The sequence below is a fragment of the Balaenoptera borealis genome (genome assembly GCF_965194805.1).
Source record: "Balaenoptera borealis genome assembly, chromosome: 5".
Lineage (NCBI taxonomy): Eukaryota > Metazoa > Chordata > Mammalia > Artiodactyla > Balaenopteridae > Balaenoptera > Balaenoptera borealis.
Genome location: NC_138862.1, coordinates 9,715,948 through 9,738,756, shown reverse-complemented (window position 1 = coordinate 9,738,756; position 22,809 = coordinate 9,715,948). Strand labels below are relative to the sequence as shown.

At 42.9% G+C, this 22,809-nt stretch overlaps 1 protein-coding gene across 46 annotated transcripts in view; it reads right to left on the bottom strand.

Annotated features, from left to right (window-relative positions):
• Positions 1-22,809, bottom strand: part of SETD4 (SET domain containing 4) — a 472,148-nt gene that overhangs the window by 253,315 nt on the left and 196,024 nt on the right. For 36 of the 46 annotated variants that reach the window (XR_014245464.1, XR_014245465.1, XR_014245488.1 and 33 more), the window contains one exon: positions 526-4,542. The exons of 5 other annotated variants lie outside the window; for them this stretch is intronic. The gene's annotated coding sequence lies outside the window, so the exon portion shown is untranslated. The remainder of the gene's footprint in view (positions 1-525; positions 4,543-22,809) is intronic. 5 more of the 46 variants (XR_014245469.1, XR_014245484.1, XR_014245468.1 and 2 more) reach the window with 4 other exon arrangements.

Below are 22,809 nucleotides of genomic sequence, written 5' to 3'. Positions count from 1 at the left end.
GAATAAACGTCTAGAACCTCTGGGTCTTCAATTATTAAATGGAGCAACTTATGTAACCAAAGTCGAATAACCTCACAGGCTTGCTGACCACCCTTCGAGATAGAAACACCCAGTAGTACAACCGGTGAAACTGATCTGGCTGGAAGGCTGGCAGAGGGAGAGAAGGAAGGGATCAGAATTTCAGGCCGCCTTCCACCCTTAATTACAGGAGAGAGCGGCTCATTCATGGCTTCCCGCCCTGAGGTTTCTAACTCTCCAGTCGCCTCTGCCCGCCTGCCGCCCCCCAGGGGAGGTTGTGTCCTTCTTTTCTTTCTTGTGTCAGATTTCGGGCTGACACGTGGTAATTGATTCCGTTGCTGGTTAGACGGGTGTTAAGTGGGAGGGATGAAGTTTCAGTGAAAACAAATAGCACTTCATGGGTTTGACCTTTCCTCTTTGGAGCTTTTGTTGTGGTCCGCTCTGGGATGTGCAGCTCAAAAACTGCGTGAGCCCGTCGTGTCTGTGTCTGCAGCTCCCCTGATTCACCTTCATCAGCTCCCAATGTGCCGATGACAGCTAGATTGTCTCAGTGTCGCTTCTGGCTTGATGACAGCCCAGCAGCAGGTGGAGGCTCCGAGAATTGGTGTCTGAGAGACAGCAATGGCCGAGCAGGGCCTGAGCCTTCTAGGATAGCATCCCCTTCATGGAAAAGACTTACATTCTGGAGATAAGAAGAAGAAACCTTTTAATGACAGTACACCTGATCCAAGGGCTGCTCCCAATCTGTGGCATAGTTTCAATGTTCGGCTCCATCCGCCAGAAGGAGGCATCAGCACTGAGTCAGGGAAATGCTGGGCTTTTCAGGGAAGAAAAAAGATAGACCCTGAAGGAGCTACAGGCCCCAGGCAACATGTACTGGCAGGAAACAGGTAAGGATGATGGTGCTGGACCCTCAGGCCTCCAGATCAGTTTATCAACAGGGGAACATTCTCCTGTCATACGAGATGCAATACCTGTATTAGTTTGCTTCTGCTGCCATAACAACGTACCACAGACTGGGTGGCTTAAACAGAAACTTATATTCTCACAGCCCTAAGAGGCCAGAAGACTGACCTCAAGGTGTCAGCAGCCTCTCTCCTTGGCTTGCAGATGACCATCTTCTCCCTGTGTCCTCACATGGTCTTCCCTCTGTGTGTGTCTGTGTCTTAATCTTCTCTTCTTTTAGGGACCCCCATCATATTGGATTAGGGCCCACCATAATGACTTCATTTAAACTTAGTTATCTCTTTAAAGCCCTCTCTGCAAACACAATCATATTCAGGGGTATTGGGGGTTAAGACATCAACATATGAATTTATGGGGGAACGCAATTCAGCTCATAACAACACCCTGACAAGAATTTCAAGAGGCGGTATTAGCATGCTGCTGAGGTGACTCTTGGAAGTTTGGAGCAGGTGATGGTCATACAAATGAGGTAGAAATGCCAGAAGTGCCATAATGAAGAGTGAAGGAAGAATCTAGCAGCTTCTTCCTTCCTTCCAGTGAAGGAAGAAGTAAGCAGCTAGAGTGACACATCATGTAAGTCCAGAAAACCCAGCAGATGCTGTTCCATGGAAAGGCCCAGAGGGTATTCCATTAACTAAAGCAACAAGGAGTGTGCCGGTAAGGACGCTGGTATCATCACTGAAAATCTCAGTGGGTACCATTCTCTGTAGGGCAAGACTGATGGTAGGAGACCCCATTACAGAAGTAGGTTCACTGGTAACCCTGGGGATGATAGGCTCCAAAATATTAGAGACCGGGCAGCTATGCTCAGCTATCAGATGCCAGATAGACAATTATACTACTGGGTGCCAAGGAGGGAGTGATCCTCTGGGGATCATCCAGGCATGGATAAGAGATGATTGTTAGAGAACAGCACCCCTAGAGGCCAGACAGAGCAGCCACCCAGGATACTGCTCAATCTATCCCATCAGAAGAATCAATGCTGGACAATCAGGATGTTGGGTGAGAGAACCCATCCCACAGTCCCTACCCCAGTCCCCAAATGTGTAATGGGAACAGACATACTTGATAGTTGAAAACGTCTAAACAGACAAGAGCTATCATAGCAAGGAAGGTTAAGAGGAAGCTTCTCAAACTGCCTCCTACCCCAGCCAAGTTAGTAAATAAAAAACAATGTCATGTCCTGGGGTGGGGAGAGGGGAAGGTTTGGATTTTAAAGCTTAGAACTACCCTTAAAGACCTACAGAATGCAGAGTGTGGTCCCTATCATATCGCCATTTAATTAATCAGTCTGGTCCCTGCAGAAACCATACGGGTCCTGGAGGATGGCCGACTCCCACAGACTTAAAGAAGCAGCAGCCCACAGCTGGCACTGAAGCTCCCTTGCCAGATAGTGTATCTTTACATAAACACAGGCTCAGGCACATGGCATGCAGCCTTTGATCTGGGGACTCTGTCCTTCTCATCCCTATCAAAAAGGAGGATCAGAGACAGTTCGAATTTGCTCAGAACAAACAACCATATTCACTTACAGTGTTGACCCAGGGCTGTGTTAACTCTCTCCTCTCTGCCATAATATAGTTTGAGGAGACCTGGACCAGCTGGGCATCCGCAGAACACCACGCTGGTGATGACATCATGTAAAGCAGAGCTGGTGAGTGAGAAGTGTCAAGAATGCTCAGGGCCTTTGTAAGTCAGACTCACGCTATAAAGAAAATGGGAAATAACCATCAGGGGCCACATCAATAAACTTTTTAAAGGTCTGGGGTCTGGGGCATGTCAGGATATCTCAGCCAAAGTAAAGAACAAATTATCGTATCCCACCCCTCAAACAAAAACAAAAACAAAAACAAAAATGCTGCAGCTCAAAACCCAGTGGGCTTTTTTACATTTTGGAGACACTAGTTCCACAGCTGGGAATATTGCTCACATCCATATAACAAGGGACAAAATGACAGCCAAGAGAGGGAGAGGCTCTGCAAAAGGTCCCAGCTGCAGAGCAAGTGGCCCTATGGCTTGAGCCTTGTGGCCCAGCAGACCCTATGGCGTTAGAAATATTGGTGATGGCAAAGGACACTTGTATGGAGTTTTCGGCAATCCACACTGGAAAAAAATCACAACTAAGACACTTGGAGTTCTGGAGCAAGGCCATGTCAACCACATCAAATAACTACATAACATTAGAATAAACAGCTCCCAGCATGCTATTGGGCCCTGGAAGAGATGGGAATACCTGACCATGGGACACCAGGTAACCAATCATCCATGCTGAGCTGGGTTCCATCACACCCATAAACCCACATGGTTGGGCATGCCCAGCAGTAATCCATTGTGAGATGCAAGTGGTACATCCAGGGCATAAGCAAGTCATACTAGCAGGTATCCCAGACCCCCATGTTATTCACCATTGTTCCATCAGTGCCTCTCCTTAGCTCATACCTATAGCCACATGGAAAGTCCACTATGACCAACTGTTGGAGGAGGAAAAAGCCCACGCTTGATTTATGCATGAGTCAGCTGAATATGAAGGCACAAGCCAAACATAGCCAGTGGCTACAGAAACAGCTTCATTCAAGTGGTAGCCTTGACAGACAGTGGTTAGAGGAAATCATCCCAATGGTCAGAGCTTTGGATGGCACACACTCTCATTAAAGGGGAATTGGAAATTGCCAGTGTACATTAGCTTCTTACACAGTGATTGGAGTTGGGTAGACAGCAACATCCCTGGGTAGTTTATCTCACTGGTCCCCAAATCTAGTTGAGCATCAGAACCACCTGTAAAGTTTTTAAAGAATATAGACGCCTAAGCCCACCTCAAAATTACTGAAATAAATGCCTCAGATATGGTACTAATAAATCTATATTTCATGTAAGATCCTTCAGTGATTCTAATACTGCTAGTCCTTGAGCTGGTATTTGGGAAACATTTGTCTAAGTAATTGGCAATGCCACAATGAAGAACAAAAATATTGACAATTAATGCAAACACACAACTAACCCTATTGTGATAATCATTTCACAACATATATGTGTATCAAATCATCACACTGTACACCTTAAACTTACACAGTGTTATGTGTCAATTATATCTCATTAAGTAGGAGGAAAAAAGAAAAAGAAATCAATTTTTTTTTAAAAGCAAGTACTTGTAAGACAATATGCTTTAATATATGTCAATTTTTTAATTCTCACGACCGCCCTCTGAGGTATGGTAACCCCATTTGGTAGGTGAGAACACTTATGTGACATGACTTACTCAAGGTCATATAGCAAGTGAAGGATGGAGGTAGTATTTGAACTTAGTCTGAGTCTAGAGTCCTTATGCTTAATCATGATGCTTAGTGGAAAAGGCAGTCCAGGAAAGAGAAGGGGGAAGAAAATTCTGTAATCCACAAGCACGTACAGTTTGTAGGGCTAATTTTGTATTTACCTTAAATGAAGACATATTGCTTTTCCAAATAGTTTGACTTCAATCTCCCTTCACAATAGCATGTGCACACCATCTAGTGGCTAGATAAGTCTGCTTGATGAGTAACTGCTCTGCGTTAGCAAGATCAGCTGAGAACAGAAAACTTGTCATTGAAATTTAGTAGATGCAAGTTTCCAATTCCAGAATGAATGAATTCCAATTCCAGAAGGATGAATTCTTTGACCTCCAGAAAAAGTTTTTAAAATACAGTAAGGATACAAAAATGAGAAAAGTTAATCAAAATGGGTGAAGTCAACAATAGCCACAGAAATGATGTCAGATCAGGTTTTGTTTTGTTTTGTTTTTTTAATGAAAATGCAATAGTAATAAAACATAAAAAGAAAAAAGCCATATGGCAAATCACTTTTAACTTTATATGCTTATAATGAACTTACTATATGCACACACTAAAAACTTTTCATGACCAGTCACTTTTTCCAGAACTTACCTTCGTTCAGCATCCTTTTCCTGTCCAGGTATTAAGATACCGTCCACTCCCACCTCTACTGCATGAGACTTCATGGCTACCCAACAGGATGAAAGGTGATGGAAGTTTAGAAACCCATGACTTGTCTTCTCCCTAATGTCTACGGGATTGATTTTCTCCCAAGATCTCTTAAACCCAGACAGACAGAAGCAAGGCAGCAAGGTACTGAACTTACACAATAGGAATCAGTTCGCTATGTGAGAAGCAGGTCCAGGAAGAAGGGCCATGAGCAGGAGATGATGTCAGGGCCCCAGGAGTCATCATCCAGGTCCAGAACCAGTGTAAAACAGTTGGAAGACAGAGGGGTAGCTCTGTGGGCGGAGTCTGGCCTACCCAGCCTCTGACAAGCTTTCTTTCCAGCACTCTGCAAGCATCAGGGTTCATCCCACAGCTTCTTTCATGCTCATACTCAACTTTAAATAGCTCTTCAGCAGGATTCATTTCAGGGACAAATATTCTCCTAATGTGAACCTCGAAAATATGATGTTAATTGAAAGAAGCCAGACACAAAGGGCGTATATTGTATGCTTCCATTGCTATGACATATGCGGCACAGGGGACTCCACAGAGATAGAAAGCAAATTGGTGGTTTCCAGGAGCTGGGGAGTCGGGGAGGAGTGGGGAGGAAGGGGGGAAAACTGCTTAATGGGTAAAGGATTTTACTTTGGAGTGACGAAAATGTTCTGGAACTCGATAGAAGGGCTCATTACACAACACTGTGAATGCACTAAATGCCACTGAATTTCTGAAATGGTTAATTTTATGTTATTTGAATTTTACCTTCTGTGGCCAATACCAGAAATACCACAAATAAAAAATTTTATCTTTTGTCTTAGGATTTTAGACCAGGGTGTTTTAAATTTTGAATATTTGGTGAGAGTTGTTTATAAGATTTAGTTAGAGACCTCAGGCCACCCTTTAAAGTGAGAAGGTTATCAGAGCCTTCTGTGTGAACAGGATTTAATAGTGAGAAGGGGGAGAAAAAAGATGCCACCTGGACTCCTGGGAAGGGAAAACAGAGCTCATTCTTAGCAGTGAAGTTGTTCTAAAAAGAAGCAAGAAAACAAGCTACTCCCACTGCAGATCTGCGCTTTGTAACAGGTTCTATGTTTAGATGGGTGGGGTAGAATTCCTGACAAGAATCAAGGAGGTTCTTGTCTCTGGGGAGTTCCCAGCTTCATGCTTCTAGGGCACAAGAAACCCGGAGCCTGGAAGAATCCAGCACCTCATCGGCAAAGCTTTCTCTCAAGAAGCATCAGAAGGCAATCAGCGATTGGCCAACAAGCACAAATTCCAAACACACACCCAGTTAATGAAAACCACACACACACAAACACACACAAACACACACAAACTAGAGATATTTTCTACCTGCCAGTGACAATCTGGAGCAGGAAAAGCAGACGGAAAATAGCCACAGGGGCTTTATTCTGAATATTCTACATCTAAGGGGGAATTGAGTTTCTCAAAAATAAAGACTTTCGGTTTACAAACATACTGTTTTTGCCAAAAGGAATTTTTTATTTTAGGTGCTTTGGGAAGACTTCAGAGTCCTCGGGTTTGGGGCCAAAGATGCCTGCATGTTGCAATCCTAAACCTTTGGCAGTGACAAAAACATGTTTGCAAGTGGAAAGTTTTCGGTGTGGGGTTTTTCGTGTTGTTTTGTTTGGGTGTGTATTTGCCTGCTTGGTGCCAAAGGATTTCCTCTGCATCTTCCCAGAACCAGGGAGCAGGCGTCAGCACTCCATTTGGGATGTTGGCCCCAAACCACCTGTACCCCCAACTTGTCCATCCTGTATGCCTTGAGGCAAGAAAAGCAGCCAAGAAGCTTAGGGTGCTACCCTTTTCCTGCCTTCAAGCCGAAACTGAAGGCTTGGATAGTCAGATGGGGAACCCGGAGGAGCTCCGTCTCCATCCCTGTGGGTTTCATGTGGGCTGAGTGGATTTCTGCATTGCAGGCTCTGATTAACCCAGTTTGTTCCTTATGTCTCACCCTAGCAGGACACATTTCTACTCTTTCCATCTTTCTGTGGCTACTACCTGTGCTGAGGTAACAGTTTGATATATTAACTCTGGCTTTCTGTCTATTAAAACTGGGCAACCACATGGAGCAACTAAGCCCGTGCACCACAACTACTGAGCCTTCACTCTAGAGCCGCGAGCCACAACTACTGAAGCCCACGGGCCACAACTACTGAGCCTGCGTGCCTAGAGCCCATGCTCCGCAACAAGAGAAGCCACCACATGAGAAGCCCTCGCACCTCAACGAAGAGTAGCCCCTGCTCACCGCAACTAGAGAAAAGCCTGCGTGCAGCAACGAAGACCCAACGCAGCCAAAAATAAAATTAAATAAATAAAAATTTTTTAAAAAACCATAAAAAATAACCTAAAAAAAAACAAAAACAAAAACTGGGCAACCAGAGAAGACCAGTCCTGCAGAATGTAGAGACAAAAAGAATGCAACTTTCAGAGAACTCTACATCTTAACAGAGCAGGGACAATAGTCTTGAAAACCAAGTCTTTCGATGCACAAGATTCGGGTACTTTGGAATTCACAAGCTAAGCCTAGTCCCTGGTATAAACTGCTACCGTGAGAACAAAGGAGGGTCCCAGTGTGCCACCCAGACGCTGGACAAGGGCAGAAGCAGGACTGAGAGTGACCAGACGCTGTAGAGAGCGCCAGAGTCAGAACCCCAGACTCATCTGTCACCAGTCCCCGTCGGGGAGCTGAGAGACAACGGAGGCCCCACTCAGTCCTGTGGATATTCCAAAGAGCTCTGAGCTCAAGGGCCACCCTCCCAACCCTAGGCCTTGCCCAGGCTAGGATCCCCGCTGACAGCGGCTGCGCTTCGTCCATCGCCATCCGCCAAGATGCTCCTCCCACCTCTGTGTCTGGTGTGCGTCTAAGCACTTTGCACTCAGAAAACCCAAAACTGATGGCTGCAATCGTCCTCCTCTCCACCTCAGCCCTCTCCAACCCAGTCTCCTTCCCAACTGGCCTTTCATGATAAGTGCATCTTCTGAGTCACTCACATGAGATTCTTGGCATGGGCTCTGCTGTCTCCATCTCCCACCCCACCCCACCCCCAGCCACCCCGCCACCCCCAGAGCTCATCTACTGCCAAATACCATGGATTCTACCTCCCTGGTGTCTTTTCCATCTGCCCATGGTTTTCATTACCATTGCCACCGCCTGATGCAGGAATCTCCTCCTATCTCAACAGAACCAATTTAGTATTCTCCTAAATAATACCTCCCTTGGGCTCTCCCACATGAATTCTTGTAAACTTCTGTACTGTTTCTACTCTGGCTCTTATTTCTCTATTCCTCTCTATTCCTCCTCCTTCTTTCTCATCTCCACCGCCACATTCTCCAGTGAGAATTCACCACCACTCCCATTCTCTGTGCCAGACAGACTACATTTTTCAGTGTCTCAAATACAGGGGTGATAGTCTCTCCCCTTAAATCCTGCATGAAAGCTGTTCTCTCTGCCCTTTTCTCCCGTCTAACTCCTAAGCATCTTTCAGATGTCACTTCCTCTAGGAAGGCCTGCCATGCTTTCAGCAACACATGGCAGGAACACTGATTCCCACTGGCAGAAACAGTAAGGAAATGTATTCACACATTTAACAGGAAACATGAAGGTAGGGTATGGGCTCATTGGTGTCATGCTGTCATCAACCACCCTGTTTCTTCCTTCTTGTTTCTTTGCCATCCCTAGCGTTGGCTTCATCTTTAGGCCAGTAGCACGATGTCTGCCACAGTTCTAGACACCACATCCAGACACACCAAAGTCCACAGGAAAAGGGAGTTTTTCTTCCCATACTTTCTCTCAGGTGAGAAGGGACTTTTGCAGAAACATCCCCTCCTTCCCTGCCCCCCACCACTAGAACCTCCCTTACATTTCATTGGCCAGAATTAGTTCACATGTCCATCGCTCAGCTAATCACAGGTGAGGGGAGTGTCACTACTGGTGTCGCCTGTTGGACCACCTCTCACACCTGGATGTAGGGTCAGCTTCCCCAGAGGCGCGTGACTGTGCTGAAGAGAGAGCAGACACCTGATCAGAACCCAGATTCCATGTGGAAAGAAGTAGGAAGCAAAGGCAATCAGCAGAGTTTACTCTTCTTCCCATTTGGTTCTATGTTCCTTTAGCAGCTGTCTTAGTCTATTCAGGTTGCTATAACAGAATACCACAGACATGGTGGCTTATAAACAAATACAGAACTTTATTTCTCACAGCTCTGAAAGGTGAGAAGTCCAAGATCAAGGCTCTGGCAGATTTGGTGTTGGTGTCTGGGGAGGTCCACTTCTTGGTTCACAGACAACTGTCTTCTACCTGTGTCCTCACACAATGGGAAGCGGTGGGGGGGGGGGGGGTGGTCTCTGGCATCCTTTCAACAAGGACACTAATCCCATTCATGAGGGTTCCACCTTCATGACCTCATCTAACCCTAAATACCTCCCAAAGGCTCCACCTTCTAATACCATCATATTGGGAGTCAGGATTTCAACATATGAATTGGAGGGTGGAGGAGACAAAAACATTTAATACGTTGCATTCTACCCCTGGCCCCCCAAAACTCATGTTCTTCTCACATGCAAAATACATACATTCCATCCCAACAGTCCCCGAAGTCTTAACTCCTTCCAGCATCAACTCAAAAGTCTAAAGTCTCATCTAAACACCATCTAAATCAGATATGGGTGAGACTCGAGGTAGGATTCACTGAGGCAAATTCTCCTTCAGCTGTGAACCTGTGAAACCAGACAAGTTGTGTGCTTCCAAAATACAACAGTGGGAAAGGCATGGGGTAGACATTCCCATTCCAAGAGAAGAAATAAGCAAGAAGGAAGGAGTGTCAGGTCCCAGGAAAGTCCAGAACCTAGTGGAGAAACATTAAACCTTAAAGCTCGAGAATGATCCTCTTTGGCTCAATGCTCTGACCCCCAGGCTCACTAGGGTGGCAATGTCCTCTCCATGGCTGAGCAGGATGACCTCACAGCAGCTCTGTGCCTGGGTGCTGCCCCCATAGCTCTACAGCAATTGGCTCATCTTCCACCATCTCGAGAGCACTCACAAAGTTGAAAGTGAGCATACACCATCCTACCGCCATCTCTTCTCCTGGCCCCTCTTCTCTCCTCCACCTCTCCATGCTGAAATCTCATCTTTTAAAGCCCAACCACAATGTCCCATTCCAAAATGAGCCTTTTCTGACCAATCACACATAGTCGTCCGGCATTTTTAGATTTATAACTTCTAATGACACCACAGAGCACCCCATATCATAGTCTTTTGAATATGTGACTTCTTTGAAGCTCCTGAATAGCAAAGCTGATGTGACTTACCTTTGTACTCCCTCTGGAACCCGACCCCGTGCTCCGCACATACTGGGTGTGCTATAAAAGGTCATGAGTGGGTACGGGGGAACACTCAACTTAGGGTCTGTGCTCAAGTATTCTCGTCTAAGCTCAGCTGCACATCTACCATGAAAACTGGGGCAAGCCATTGGGCCTCCCCAAAATAAAATGAGGCTCTCTGGATCAGATGTCTCAAAACCCCATAGAGTTCTGTATTTGTTTCCTAAGGCTGCAGCTGCCACAAATTGCCCCAAAACTAGGTAATTTAAAACAGAAATCTATTCTCTCCTGATTCCAGAGGCCAGAAGCTGAAAATCAAAATGTCAGCAGATGTGGCTCTTTCTTGGAGGCTCTGAGGAAGAATCTTTTCCATGCCTCTCTCCTAAATGCTGGTGGTTGCCAGCACCCCTGGGTGTTCCTTCACTTGTAGCTGCATCACTTTAATCTCTGCCTCCATCTTTATATGGCCTTCATCCCTCTGTGTGTCTCTGTGTCTCAAAACTCCTACTCCTTTCTCTTATAAGGACAACAGCCATTGAATTTAAGGCTCAGCCTAAATTCAGGATGGTCTCATCCTACCATCCATAACTTGACATCTGCAAAGACTCTATTTCCAGATAAGGCTCCATTCACAGTATAAGGCTTAAACGTTTCTTTGGTGGGGGGGGGGGGGCACAATTCTACCCATTACAAGCTCTAACACTGCTGAGTTCTGTTAGTTATTCAAGGACCACTGAAGGCTGAAATATTTCCTTCTTTTTTAAAAAATTGCCTGCAGATACATATTGTGGATCATTCAACCACTCTTCATTTGAAGGTTGAGAATTTTTTTTAATTTTTCTTTTCATTTCCTAAAATACAGGCAATGAGTCAGTCTCCAAATTTCAGATGCTGATCCTCTGCACTATAGATCATTTGTTTTGGCTTCTGGTATCAATCCACAGCCTAGAGGTCCCCAATAGCACCATCTCAAGGGTGTGTATTGGTCGCAGCTGACTTTTCCCTTCCCAGTGCCTTAAAATCCCTGACAATGATGGCAAGAACCCTTGGAAGAATCACAGGGAGGACCCTGTGTTAAGTGAGCCCCTGGCTTGTTTCAAGAGAAGCAGATCAGTCTCACGGGGCCATAAGAGACCAGCAACACCACCGTAGCCCTGGACATCACACAGAGTGTCCCCACCACATACAAGACAAGTGCCATTTTTGAACTGCATTTGCAGTGGGGAAAGGTCCTGATGCTTCTATCAAGTTGCACCAAATAATGCCACTGATGGATGAGGTGGCTCCAAACAAAAGGCAATCATTTTCCTTTCTTGCATTTTCTCTGCAGGCTTCATGGCTGGCAAACCAATCCTATAGAACCGAACCCTCTGAGACGGAGCTCCACCCAGAGAACAAGGCTGAGTTGTGTGCCGGGCTTACGTTATGTCTATTTTAAAAGTTGACTTTGGCAGGTGTGTGGACCACTCACACAATATATCTACTCCCAGAAAAGATAAGGGGGAAAAAAATCAAACACTGAATTTTCTTTAAATTCTCACTTGGAAGCGAACAGCTTGGCCTTAAAAAGGGGAGTATAATCCTTGTTTCAATGATGATGAACTAGTTGGAACAAATTATAAAGAAAATATTGGAGCTATAAATAATGCATTTTTAAAGAATCTGTGTGCTAAAGTATCTCCTGAGAGGCAAATTCTAAAGAATGTTAATCTCCAGATTATATTCTCTCTGAGGCCATGTTTTTCCAGAACTCTTGGAACGTGTCTAAGTAATGAAATAAACACAACAATCTTTTTAAGAGTTCACTGTTAAAAGATACTAGGAGCAAACAGATGATTGTAGACTCATGGTTGTACCTTCGGGTAAAGGAAAATGAGAAGAGCTCTAAATCATCCAAGATGAAGAAGTCCCACAGCCAGACATGCTCTGGTTCAAATAATCAGGAATGTTTCAATCCAATGCCAACTTTCTCCCTTACAATAATGAATGGATAAAAAGGGTACGTTCAAAAGGGATCTTCACCACCTTTCTGGTTTCTACCTCTGTCCTACCTCAAAAGACTCCTTAAACACCACCCCCCAGAACCTCCTTTTCTTACACCCTAGAACAAAACAACAAAAATAAACTTTATAAAAGTTTATAAAACATAATCTTACAAAACCTGTTATTGAGGCGCAACAATATATTTTTAAACTAATAACGTGAATTTTTCCATGCTGAAGAGTTGTATAATTGGGTCACCAAATATAAAAAGACACAGCTGTAATAGAAAACATTTCAGAAAAGGAAATTCATACTTCAAAAGCCCTGACTAATCATAAAGTGATGCAAATTTGAAAGGAAATACTTAGATTATATTTTTACCCAGCTGAGCAGTCAGATGTTTGGAAATGCCCTGGATTTTTCTAAATATTTCCTCCTGTTAACAGCAAAACAGCTCAGATGCTCCAGAAACAAAGGACACACTTTCAAACCTTTATTCTGTGTATTTTTCTTAATTACAGCTGCTCCATTCCAGTTGCAATAAGAGGTCTAATTGTAAAGGCTTTAAAGCTAAGATGTTTACCCGGAGCTGCCAAACAGAGTTATTTTTATGAAAAATACTAAGAAGTGCAAGTCTGGGAATACACACAGAGCTTCAAATGAGAGGCTGGAAAAAGAAGGAGGTGATGAAGGACTTAGCACATTTTCAGTTTGTTTCTCTTACAACCTGTGAGAGAACCCAGACAGTCCATGGGCTCCAGGAGAAAACCCAAGATGGCTGCCGTCCAGGGAGTTTGGCAAAACCCCGGGCAAGGAGAGGCTGTGGTGAGCTGGGCTCCCGGACGGGAAGGTGGTGACAGCTGCAGCTGAGCTGCATGGCCTGTGAGCCCAGAGGACAAGCTCTGGCAACTGCCTGAGCAGTGCCCTGTGGCCTTTTCTTCAAAAGTGAAGATGGAGGCATCTGGTCAACCACAGGTGAGGTGGCACTGCAGGGTGAAGCTGTAAACTGTCAACTCAGCCAACCCTAATGAAGACCAGACACCCAGAAGCATTTGCAGAGTTGGCGGGGCGGGAGTGAGAAGTAGGGTTCGCTTGTCTCAAACCACCACCGGCTAAGCAGGCCTGCACAGCGAGGGCAGAGGGAGACAACGTCCCCTGGACTCTCTGGGCTAAAGGCAGAATTGAAAAGCAGATTCAAAACAGGCTCTGGGGGGCTTGTGCCAGATTCGTGCCTGGGTGACTGCCTGGCCCTTTCCCCAAAATAGCACGCAGAACCTGTGAGAAATATGCTCTGGCCCCTTTTAGACCCCGACCCTGAGGACATGAGGGTGGGAACCAGAGGAGTAACATTTGTTCAAAATCCTCATCACCACTTCCTGGCATCAGTTCTCTGGCTCACAGCCTGTCCCTAAGAAATGGGGAAAAAAACAGCTCCCAGCAGTGAAACCTGGAGAGTTCTGCCCTGGACAACCTGGGACCCACTGAGGCCAGGCCCACTGGGGGTGGCGCACGCAGGGGAGTTTTCTACAGAAAACTTGAGTTGAGTTCAACCAGAAGGCTTAACTTTCTAAAGATTTCATGGTCAGCTCTTTCGAGGGTAAAGATTTGTTTTTAAGATTGTTAAACCTGGCCCTCTTAAATTACAAGTTAGGTCAGTAAATAAAATGTTCCAGTCAAGTCTGCAACTTAATTTTCCACAATGGTCTCGTGACCTACCGGAAGAACTTAAGAACGTATTTGTTTTATTTCTTTGGGATGGAGGAGAGGGGACCTGTAACCACAGTAAGCCATGTGACTCCTTTGTCCACCTCAAGCACACTATTATGGGTTGAACTATGTGCCCCCCAACAGACACCAAATTCATATATTGAAATCCCAACCCCCAGGACCTCAGAATGTGATCTTATTTGAAAGTAGGCTCGTTGCAGATGTACTTAGTTCAGTTAAAATGTGGTCATATTGGCATGTGGTGGGCCTCTAATCCAATATGACTGGTGTCCTTATAAAACAAGAGTAGCAGAACCTGGCAGAGAGGCCTGGAACAACCCTTAGGAGGAACCAACCCTGCCAACACCTTGATCTTGAACTTCTGGCCTCCAGAACTGTGAGACAATACATTTCTACTGTTTAAGTCACCCAGTCTGTGGTCCTTTGCTCCAGAAGCCCTAGGAAACCAATACAGTACCCTGGGCACTTTTGCCCTGTGGGCCTCTCCTCCATAAAATGTATTCAAAACTACTTTGCAAGTGTATTGGTATAAAGACAAATAAAATCCAGGCTGGATCATATTCTTTTTTTCCTTCTAATTTTAGAAGAAATGAGAACATTTTTAGCTTAAAAGTCTCATGGGCATTCAACACTGTACTCCTGGTCGGCCCTGTGGAACTATTCACTGGAGACCCCAGGCTCGGTCAGGTGTCTCCCTGTGCTTACTCTGTCTTGGTACCATATTGAAATTACCTGTCATTGTGTCTAAGATTCCCTCTCCCTACCCCCTGGCTAAAATAGACACAAGCAAAAAGACTGTCTTATTTATTTTTGTAGCCCCAGCATAGCCTGGCACACAGAAGGTGCTCAATAAATAACTGTTGAACCGACTTGAACTGAACAGATAAAGATATAGGGTTATGCAAGGTCATTACTGAAAAATGAAGCAAAAAAAAAGCGTAAAAGAAGGAAATTTTGGCAACAACAGAGCCTTAATAACTAGAGCTTAGCTCCTGGTAGCAGAATGAGGATCTGGGAGCACATCCCAGGAAAGTTTTGAAACTGAACTAAAATGAGTGTTTTATAACCATGCATTCTGTTCCATTTTTCTCTCTCTCTTCATCTTTAAATTTATTTTTCACTCTCCAGGGCTTGGAGAGGTTTCCTTACATCACAGCTATTTGCCTTTCTTTGGATGAGGGTTTCTCAAATTCCAACTTTTCCACTGAGATTTTCTGACAGTAGATTTGGCCTTTCTCTTTTTATTCTCTGAATTTTATTTATTTATTTTTTATACAGCAGGTTCTTATTATCTATTTTATACATATTAGTGTATATATGTCAATCCCAATCTCCCAATTCATCCCACCACCACCACCCCCCTTCACTTCCCCCCTTGGTGCCCATACGTTTGTTCTCTATATCTGTGTCTCTATTTCTGCCTTGTAAACTGTTTCATCTGTACCATTTTTCTAGATTCCACATATATGCGTTAATATATGATATTTGTTTTTCTCTTTCTGACTTACTTCACTCTGTATGACAGTCTCTATGTCCATCCACGGCTCTACAAATGACCCAATTTCGTTCCTTTTTATGGCTGAGTAACATTGCATTGTATATGTGTGCCACATCTTCCTTATCCATTCGTCTGTCGATGGGCATATAGGTTGCTTCCATGACCTGGCTATTGTAAACAGTGCTGCAATGAACACTGGGGTGCATGTGTCTTTTTGAATTATGGTTTTCTCTGGGTATCTGCCCAGCAGTGCGATTGCTGGGTCATATGGTAATTCTATTTTTAGTTTTTTAAGGAACCTCCATACTGTTCTCCATAGTAGCTGTATCAATTTACATTCCCACCAACGGTGCAAGAGGGTTCCCTTTTCTCTACACCCTCTCCAGTATTTGTTGTTTGTAGATTTTCTGATGATACCCATTCTAACCGGTGTGAGGTGATACCTCATTGTAGTTTTGATTTGCATTTCTCTAATAATTAGTGATGTTGAGCAGCTTTTCATGTGCTTCTTGGCCATCTGTATGTCTTCTTCAGAGAACTGTCTATTTAGGTCTTCAGCCCATTTTCTGATTGGGTTGTTTGTTTCTTTAATATTGAGCTGCATGAGCTCTTTATATATTTTGGAGATTAATCCTTTGTCCATTGATTCACTTGTAAATATTTTCTCCCATTCTGAGGGTTGTCTTTCATCTTGTTTATGGTTTCCTTTGCTGTGCAAAAGCTTTGAAGTTTCATTAGGTCCCATTTGTTTATTTTTGTTTTTATTTCCATTATTCTAAGAGGTGGATCAAAAAAGATCTTGCTGAGATTTATGTCAAAGAATGTTCTTCCTATGTTTTCCTCTAAGAGTTTTATAGTGTCCAGTCTTAAATTTAGGTCTTTAATCCATTTTGAGTTTGTTTTTGTGTATGGTGTTAGGGAGTGTTCTAAGTTCATTCTTTCCATGTAGCTGCCCAATTTTCCCAGCACCACTTATGGAAGACTGTCTTTTTCCATTGTATATCCTTGTCTCCTTTGTCATAGATTAGTTGACCATAGGTGCATGGGTTTATCTCTGGTCTTTCTATCCTGTTCCATTGATCTATATTTCTGTTTTTGTGCCAGTGCCATATTGTCTTGATTACTGTAGCTATGTAGTATTGTCTGAAATTAGGGAGTCTTGATTCCTCCAGCTCCATTTTTTCCCTCAAGATTGCTTTGGTTATTTGGGGTCTTTTGTGTCTCCATACAAATTTTAAGATTTTTGTTCTAGTTCTGTAAAAAATGCCATTGGTAATTTGATAGGGATTGCATTGAATCTGTAGATTGCTTTGGGTAGCATAGCCATTTTCACAATATTGATTCTTCCAATCCAAGAACATGGTATATCTCTCCATCTGTTTGTGTCATCTTTGATTTCTTTCATCAGTGTCTTATAGATTTCTGAGTACAGGTCTTTAATCTCCTTAGGTAGGTTTATTCTTAGGTATTTTATTCTTTTTGTTGAAATGGTGAATCGGATTGTTTCCTTAATTTCTCTTTCTGATCTTTCATTGTTAGTGTATAGGAATGCAAGAGATTTCTGTGCGTTAATTTTGTATCCTGCCACTTTACCAAATTCACTGATTAGCTCTAGTAGTTTTCTCGTGGCATCTTTGGGATTCTCTATGTATAGTATCATGTCATCTGCAAACAGTGACAGTTTTCCTTCTTCTTTTCCAATTTCTATTCCTTTTATTTCTTTTTCTTCTTTGATTGTCGTGGCTAGGACTTCCAAAACTACATTGAATAAGAGTGGCAAGAGTGGACATCCTGTCTTGCTCCTGATCTTAGAGGAAATGGTTTCAGTTTTTCACCATTGAGAATGATGTTTGCTGTGGGTTTGTCATATATGGCCTTTGTGATGTTGAGGTAGGTTCCCTCTATGGCCACTTTCTGGAGAGTTTTTATCATAAATGGGTGTTGAATTTTGTCAAAAGCTTTTTCTACACCTATTGAGATGATCATATGGTTTTTATTCTTCAATTTGTTAATATGGTGTATCACATTGATAGATTTGTGTATATTGAAGAAACCTTGCATCCCTGGGATAAATCCCACTTGATCATGGTGTGTGGTCCTTTTAATGAGTTGTTGGATTCTGTTTGCTAGTATTTTGTTGAGGATTTTTGCATCTACATTCATCAGTGATATTGGTCTGTAATTTCTTTTTTTGTAGTATCTTTGTCTGGTTTTGGTATCAGGGTGATGATGGCCTCGTAGAATGAGTTTGAGAGTCTTCTTTCCTCTGCAATTTTTTGGCAGAGTTTGAGAAGGATAGGTGTTAGCTCTTCTCTAAATATTTGATAGAATTCACCTGTAAAGCCATCTGGTCCTGGATTTTTGTTTGTTGGAAGATTTTTATTCACAGTTTCAATTTCATTACTTCTGATTGGAAGTAGTATTCCAATTAGAATACTTCCAATACTACTACAATTGGAAGTTGTAGTATTATTATTTTCATATTTTCTATTTCTTCCTGGTTCAGTCTTGGAAGGTTATACCTTTCTAAGAATTTGTCCATTTCCTCCAGGTTGTCCATTCTATTGGCATAGAGTTGCTTGTAGTAGTCTCTTAGGATGCTTTGTATTTCTGCGGTGTCCATTGTAACTTCTCCTTTTTCATTTCTAATTTTATTGATTTGAGTCCTCTCCCTCTTTTTCTTGATGAGGCTGGCTAAAGGTTTATCAGTTTTGTTTATCTTCTCAAAGAACCAGCTTTTAGTTTTATTGATCTTTGCTATTGTTTCTTTGTTTCTATTTCATTTATTTCTGCTCTGATCTTTATAATTTCTTTCCTTCTACTAACTTCGGGTTTTGTTTGTTCTTCTTTCTCTAGATCCTTTAGGTGTGAGGTTAGGTTGTTATTTGAGATTTTTCTTCTTTCTTGAGGTAGGATTGTATTGCCATGAACTTCCCTCTTAGAACTGCTTTTGCTGCATCCCATAGGTTTTTGATCGTCGTGTTTTCATTGTAATTTGTCTCTAGGTATTTTCTGATTTCCTCTTTGATTTCTTCAGTGATCTCTTGGTTATTTAGTAACGTATTGTTTAGCCTCCATGTGTTTGTGTTTTTTATGTTTTTTCCCCTGTAATTTATTTCTAATGTCATAGCGTTGTGGTCAGAAAAGATGCTTGATATGATTTCAGTTTTCTTAAATTTTCTGAGGCTTGATTTGTGACCCAAGATGTGATCTATCCTGGAGAATGTTCCATGTGCACTTGAGAAGAAAGTGTAATCTGCTGTTTTCGGATGGAATGTCCTATAAATATCAATTAAATCTATCTGGTCTATTGTTTCATTTAGAGCTTGTGTTTCCTTATTAATTTTCTGTCTGGATGATCTGTCCATTTGGTGTAAGTGAGGTGTTAAAGTCTCCCACTATTATTGTGTTACTCTTGATTTCCTCTTTTATAGCTGTTAGAATTTGCCTTATGTATTGAGGTGCTCCTATGTTGGGTGCATATATATTTATAATTGTTGTATCTTCTTGGATTGATCCCTTGATCATTATGTAGTGTCCTCCTTGTCTCTTGTAACATTCTTAACTTTAAAGTCTATTTTATCTGACATGAGTATTGCTACTCCAGCTTTCTATTGATTTCCATTTGCATAGAATATCTTTTTCCAACCCCTCACTTTCAGTCTTTATGTGTCCCTAGGTCTGCATTGCATCTCTTGTAGACAGCATATATATATGGGTCTTGTATTTGTATCCATTCAGTTAGTCTGTGTCTTTTGGTTGGAGCATTTAATCCATACACATTTAAGGTGATTATCTATATGTATGTTCCTATGACCATTTTCTTAAGTGTTTTGGGTTTATTTTTGTAGGTCCTTTTCTTCTCCTGTGTTTCCTTCCTAGAGAAGTTCGTTTAGTATTTGTTGTAAAGCTGGTTTGGTGGTGCTGAATTCTCTTCATTTTTGCTTGTCTGTAAAGCTTTTGATTTCTCCATCAAATATGAATGAGATCCTTGCTGGGTAGAGTAATCTTGGTTGTAGGTTCTTCCCTTTCATCACTTTAAATATATCATACCACTCCCTTCTGGCTTGTAGAGTTTCTGCTGAGAAATCAGCTGTTAACCTTATGCGAGTTCCTTTGTACATTATTTGTCATTTTTCCCTTGTTGCTTTTAATAATTTTTCTTTGTCTATAATTTTTGTCAGTTTGTTTACTATGTGTCTCAGCCTGTTTCTCCTTGGGTTTATCCTGCCTGGGACTCTCTGCGCTTCCTGGACTTGGGTGGCTATTTCCTTTCCCATGTTATGGAAGTTTTTGACTATAATCTCTTCAAATATTTTCTCAGGTCCTTTCTCTCTGTCTCCTCCTTCTGGGACCCCTATAATGTGAATGTTGTTGCGTTTAATGTTGTCCCAGAGGTCTCTTAGGCTGTCTTCATTTCTTTTCATTCTTTTCTCTTTATTCTGTTCCACAGCAGTGAATTCCACCATTCTGTCTTCCAGGTCACTTATCCGTTCTTCTGCTTCAGTTATTCTGCTATTGATTCCTTCTAGTGTAGTTTTCATTTCAGTTATTGTATTGTTCATCTCTGTTTGTTTGTTCTTTCATTCTTCTAGGTCTTTGTTAAACATTTCTTGCATCTTCTCAACCTTTGCCTCCATTCTTTTTCCAAGGTCCTGGATCATCTTCACTATCATTATTCTGAATTCTTTTTCTGGAAGGTTGCCTATCTCCACTTCATTTAGTTGTTTTTCTGGGGTTTTATCTTGTTGCTTCATCTGGTACATAGCCCTCTGCCTATTCATTTTGTGTGTCTTTCTGTGAATGTGGTTTTCGTTCCACAGGCTGCAGAACTGTAGTTCTTCTTGCTTCTGCTGTCTGCCCTCTAGTGGATGAGGCTATCTAAGAGGCTTGTGCAAGATTCATGATGGGAGGGACTGGTGGTGGGTAGAGCTGAGTGTTGCTCTGGTGGGCAGACTTCAGTAAAACTTTAATCCACTTGTCTGCTGATGGGTGGGGCTGGGTTCCCTCCCTCTTGGTTTTTTGGCCTGAAGTGACCCAACAGTGGAGCCTACCTGGCTCTTTGGTGGGGCTCATGGAGTACTCTGGGAGGGCTCATGCCAAGGAGTACTTCCCAGAACTTCTGCTGCCAGTGTCCTTGTCCCCATGGTGAGCCACATCCACCCCCCACCTCTGCAGGAGACCCTCCAACACTAGCAGGTAGGTCCAGTTCAGTCTCCCATGGGGTCACCGCTCCCTCCCCTGGGTCCTAATGTGCACAGTACTTTGTGCGTGCCCTCCAAGACTACAGTCTCCACTTACTCCAGTCTTGTTGAATCCTCAATCAAATCCTGCCAGCTTTCAAAGTCTGATTCTTTAGGAATTCCTGCTCCCGTTGCCAGACCCCCAGGTTGGGAAGCCTGACGTGGGAATGGGAAGCCACTCCAGTGGGTGGACCTCTGTGGTATAAGTGTTCTCCAGTTTCTGAGTCACCCACCCAGTGGCCATGGGATTTGATTTTATTATGATTGTGCCCCTCCTACCATCTCATTGCAGCTTCTCTCCTGTCCTTGGATGTGGGGCATCTTTCTTGGTGAGTTCCAGTGTCCTCCTGTCAATGACTGTTCAGCACTTAGTTGTGATTCCGGTGCTCTCACAAGAGGGAGTGAGCGTACGTCCTTCTACTCCGCCATCTTGAACCCAGATTTGGCCTTTCTAAACCTAACCTCATTTACAGTTCATGACAACTTTAGAGTCTAAGTTGTTCTCATCTCTGGACAATTTCTACCTTTCCTGCTGACCACTCCTTATCTTTGCTCTATCCCAGCATGAAAAAAATTCTTTTCTGCACCAGGACTCCATACTGGCAAACAAGCAAACCTTTCTTAGTGCTTGCCACAACATAAACTTCTCAAAAAGAAAGAAATAAATTAACATTCTATTGGTCATTTGGGAGAGATAAAGAAGCACAGAAACTTACACTGTGTGACTGGGAAGATAAGTCCTATAAATTTCTAATTGTGTGTCATAAACTTCCTAGAAGAGCATTCCCCAAAAAGCATTCAATAGGATGCTAACAGAGTCACATAGATGAAAGGTTCCAAGGACATAAATTTGGGAAGTACAGGGTTGAAAAAGCTAAGCCCGTTTCTATAATGCAGAACTTCTCAGAGGCTTAGTGTGCTGACATGCAATGTGAGTCTCCGTGAGGCAGAGAAAACATTTGGCATTTCACAGACTTAGTCATGGACCCATTCTTCAGGGGGAACAGAATACAGGGAGAAAGGTATTTTTTGAGAGACACACCTTCCAGGAATTACACTGGAAAACACTGGCCTAGCCAGGATATACTGAGTTTCAAAGGATGGAGTTGCCATGACTATTGACATAAGGATTCCCTGTGGTCTGAAGTGGTTGGAGAGGGTATCTTAAAAGTAGTATGATTCTCGGGAATTCCCTGGCCGTCCAGTGGTTAGGACTCTGTGCTTTCACTTCCAGGGACAAGGTTCGATCCCTGGTCAGGGAACTAAGATCCCACAAGCCATGGTGGCACAACCAAATAAAAATTTAGACATTAAAAATAAATAAAAAATAAAGTATTTTTTAAAAGTAGTATGATTCTTATTAATGATCAAAACACAGAGAGAGGAGAGGAGAGGAGGGTGTTTGGGCGGGGAAAATAGCTTCAGCAAGGGAGAAAAATTACAATCTGTGTTTGAAAAGCACCAGTGTGGAAGGTATGTTGTGGAAAAGGCCAAAAGACCTAGGAGGAGGGAGAAATGAATAGGAAAGAGGCTTAGAACCTGACTGTGAGAACCTCATCCTGAGAGTGTAGGAAACAACTCAACTTCAAGGCAAAAGTGCACACCAGGGGTGCTGCAAGAGCATCACTGAATTAGGCACCAATTAATAAAATGATACCTACTGTTGTAAGACCAGACACTATAAAACCCTTAGAAGAAAACATAGGAAGAACACTCTTTGACATAAATCACAGCAAGATCTTTTTTGATCCACCTCCTAGAGTAATGGAAATAAAAACAAAAATAAACAAATGGGACCTAATGAAACTTCAAAGCTTTTGCACAGCAAAGGAAACCCTAACAAGACGAATAGACAAGCTTCAGGATGGGAGAAAATATTTGCAAACGAATCAACAGACAAAGGATTAATCTCCAAAATATATAAACAGCTCATGCAGCTCAATATTAAAGAAACAAACAACCCAATCAGAAAATGGGCAGAAGACCTAAATAGACATTTCTCCAAAGAAGACATACAGATGGCCAAGAAGCACGTGAAAAGATGCTCAACATCACT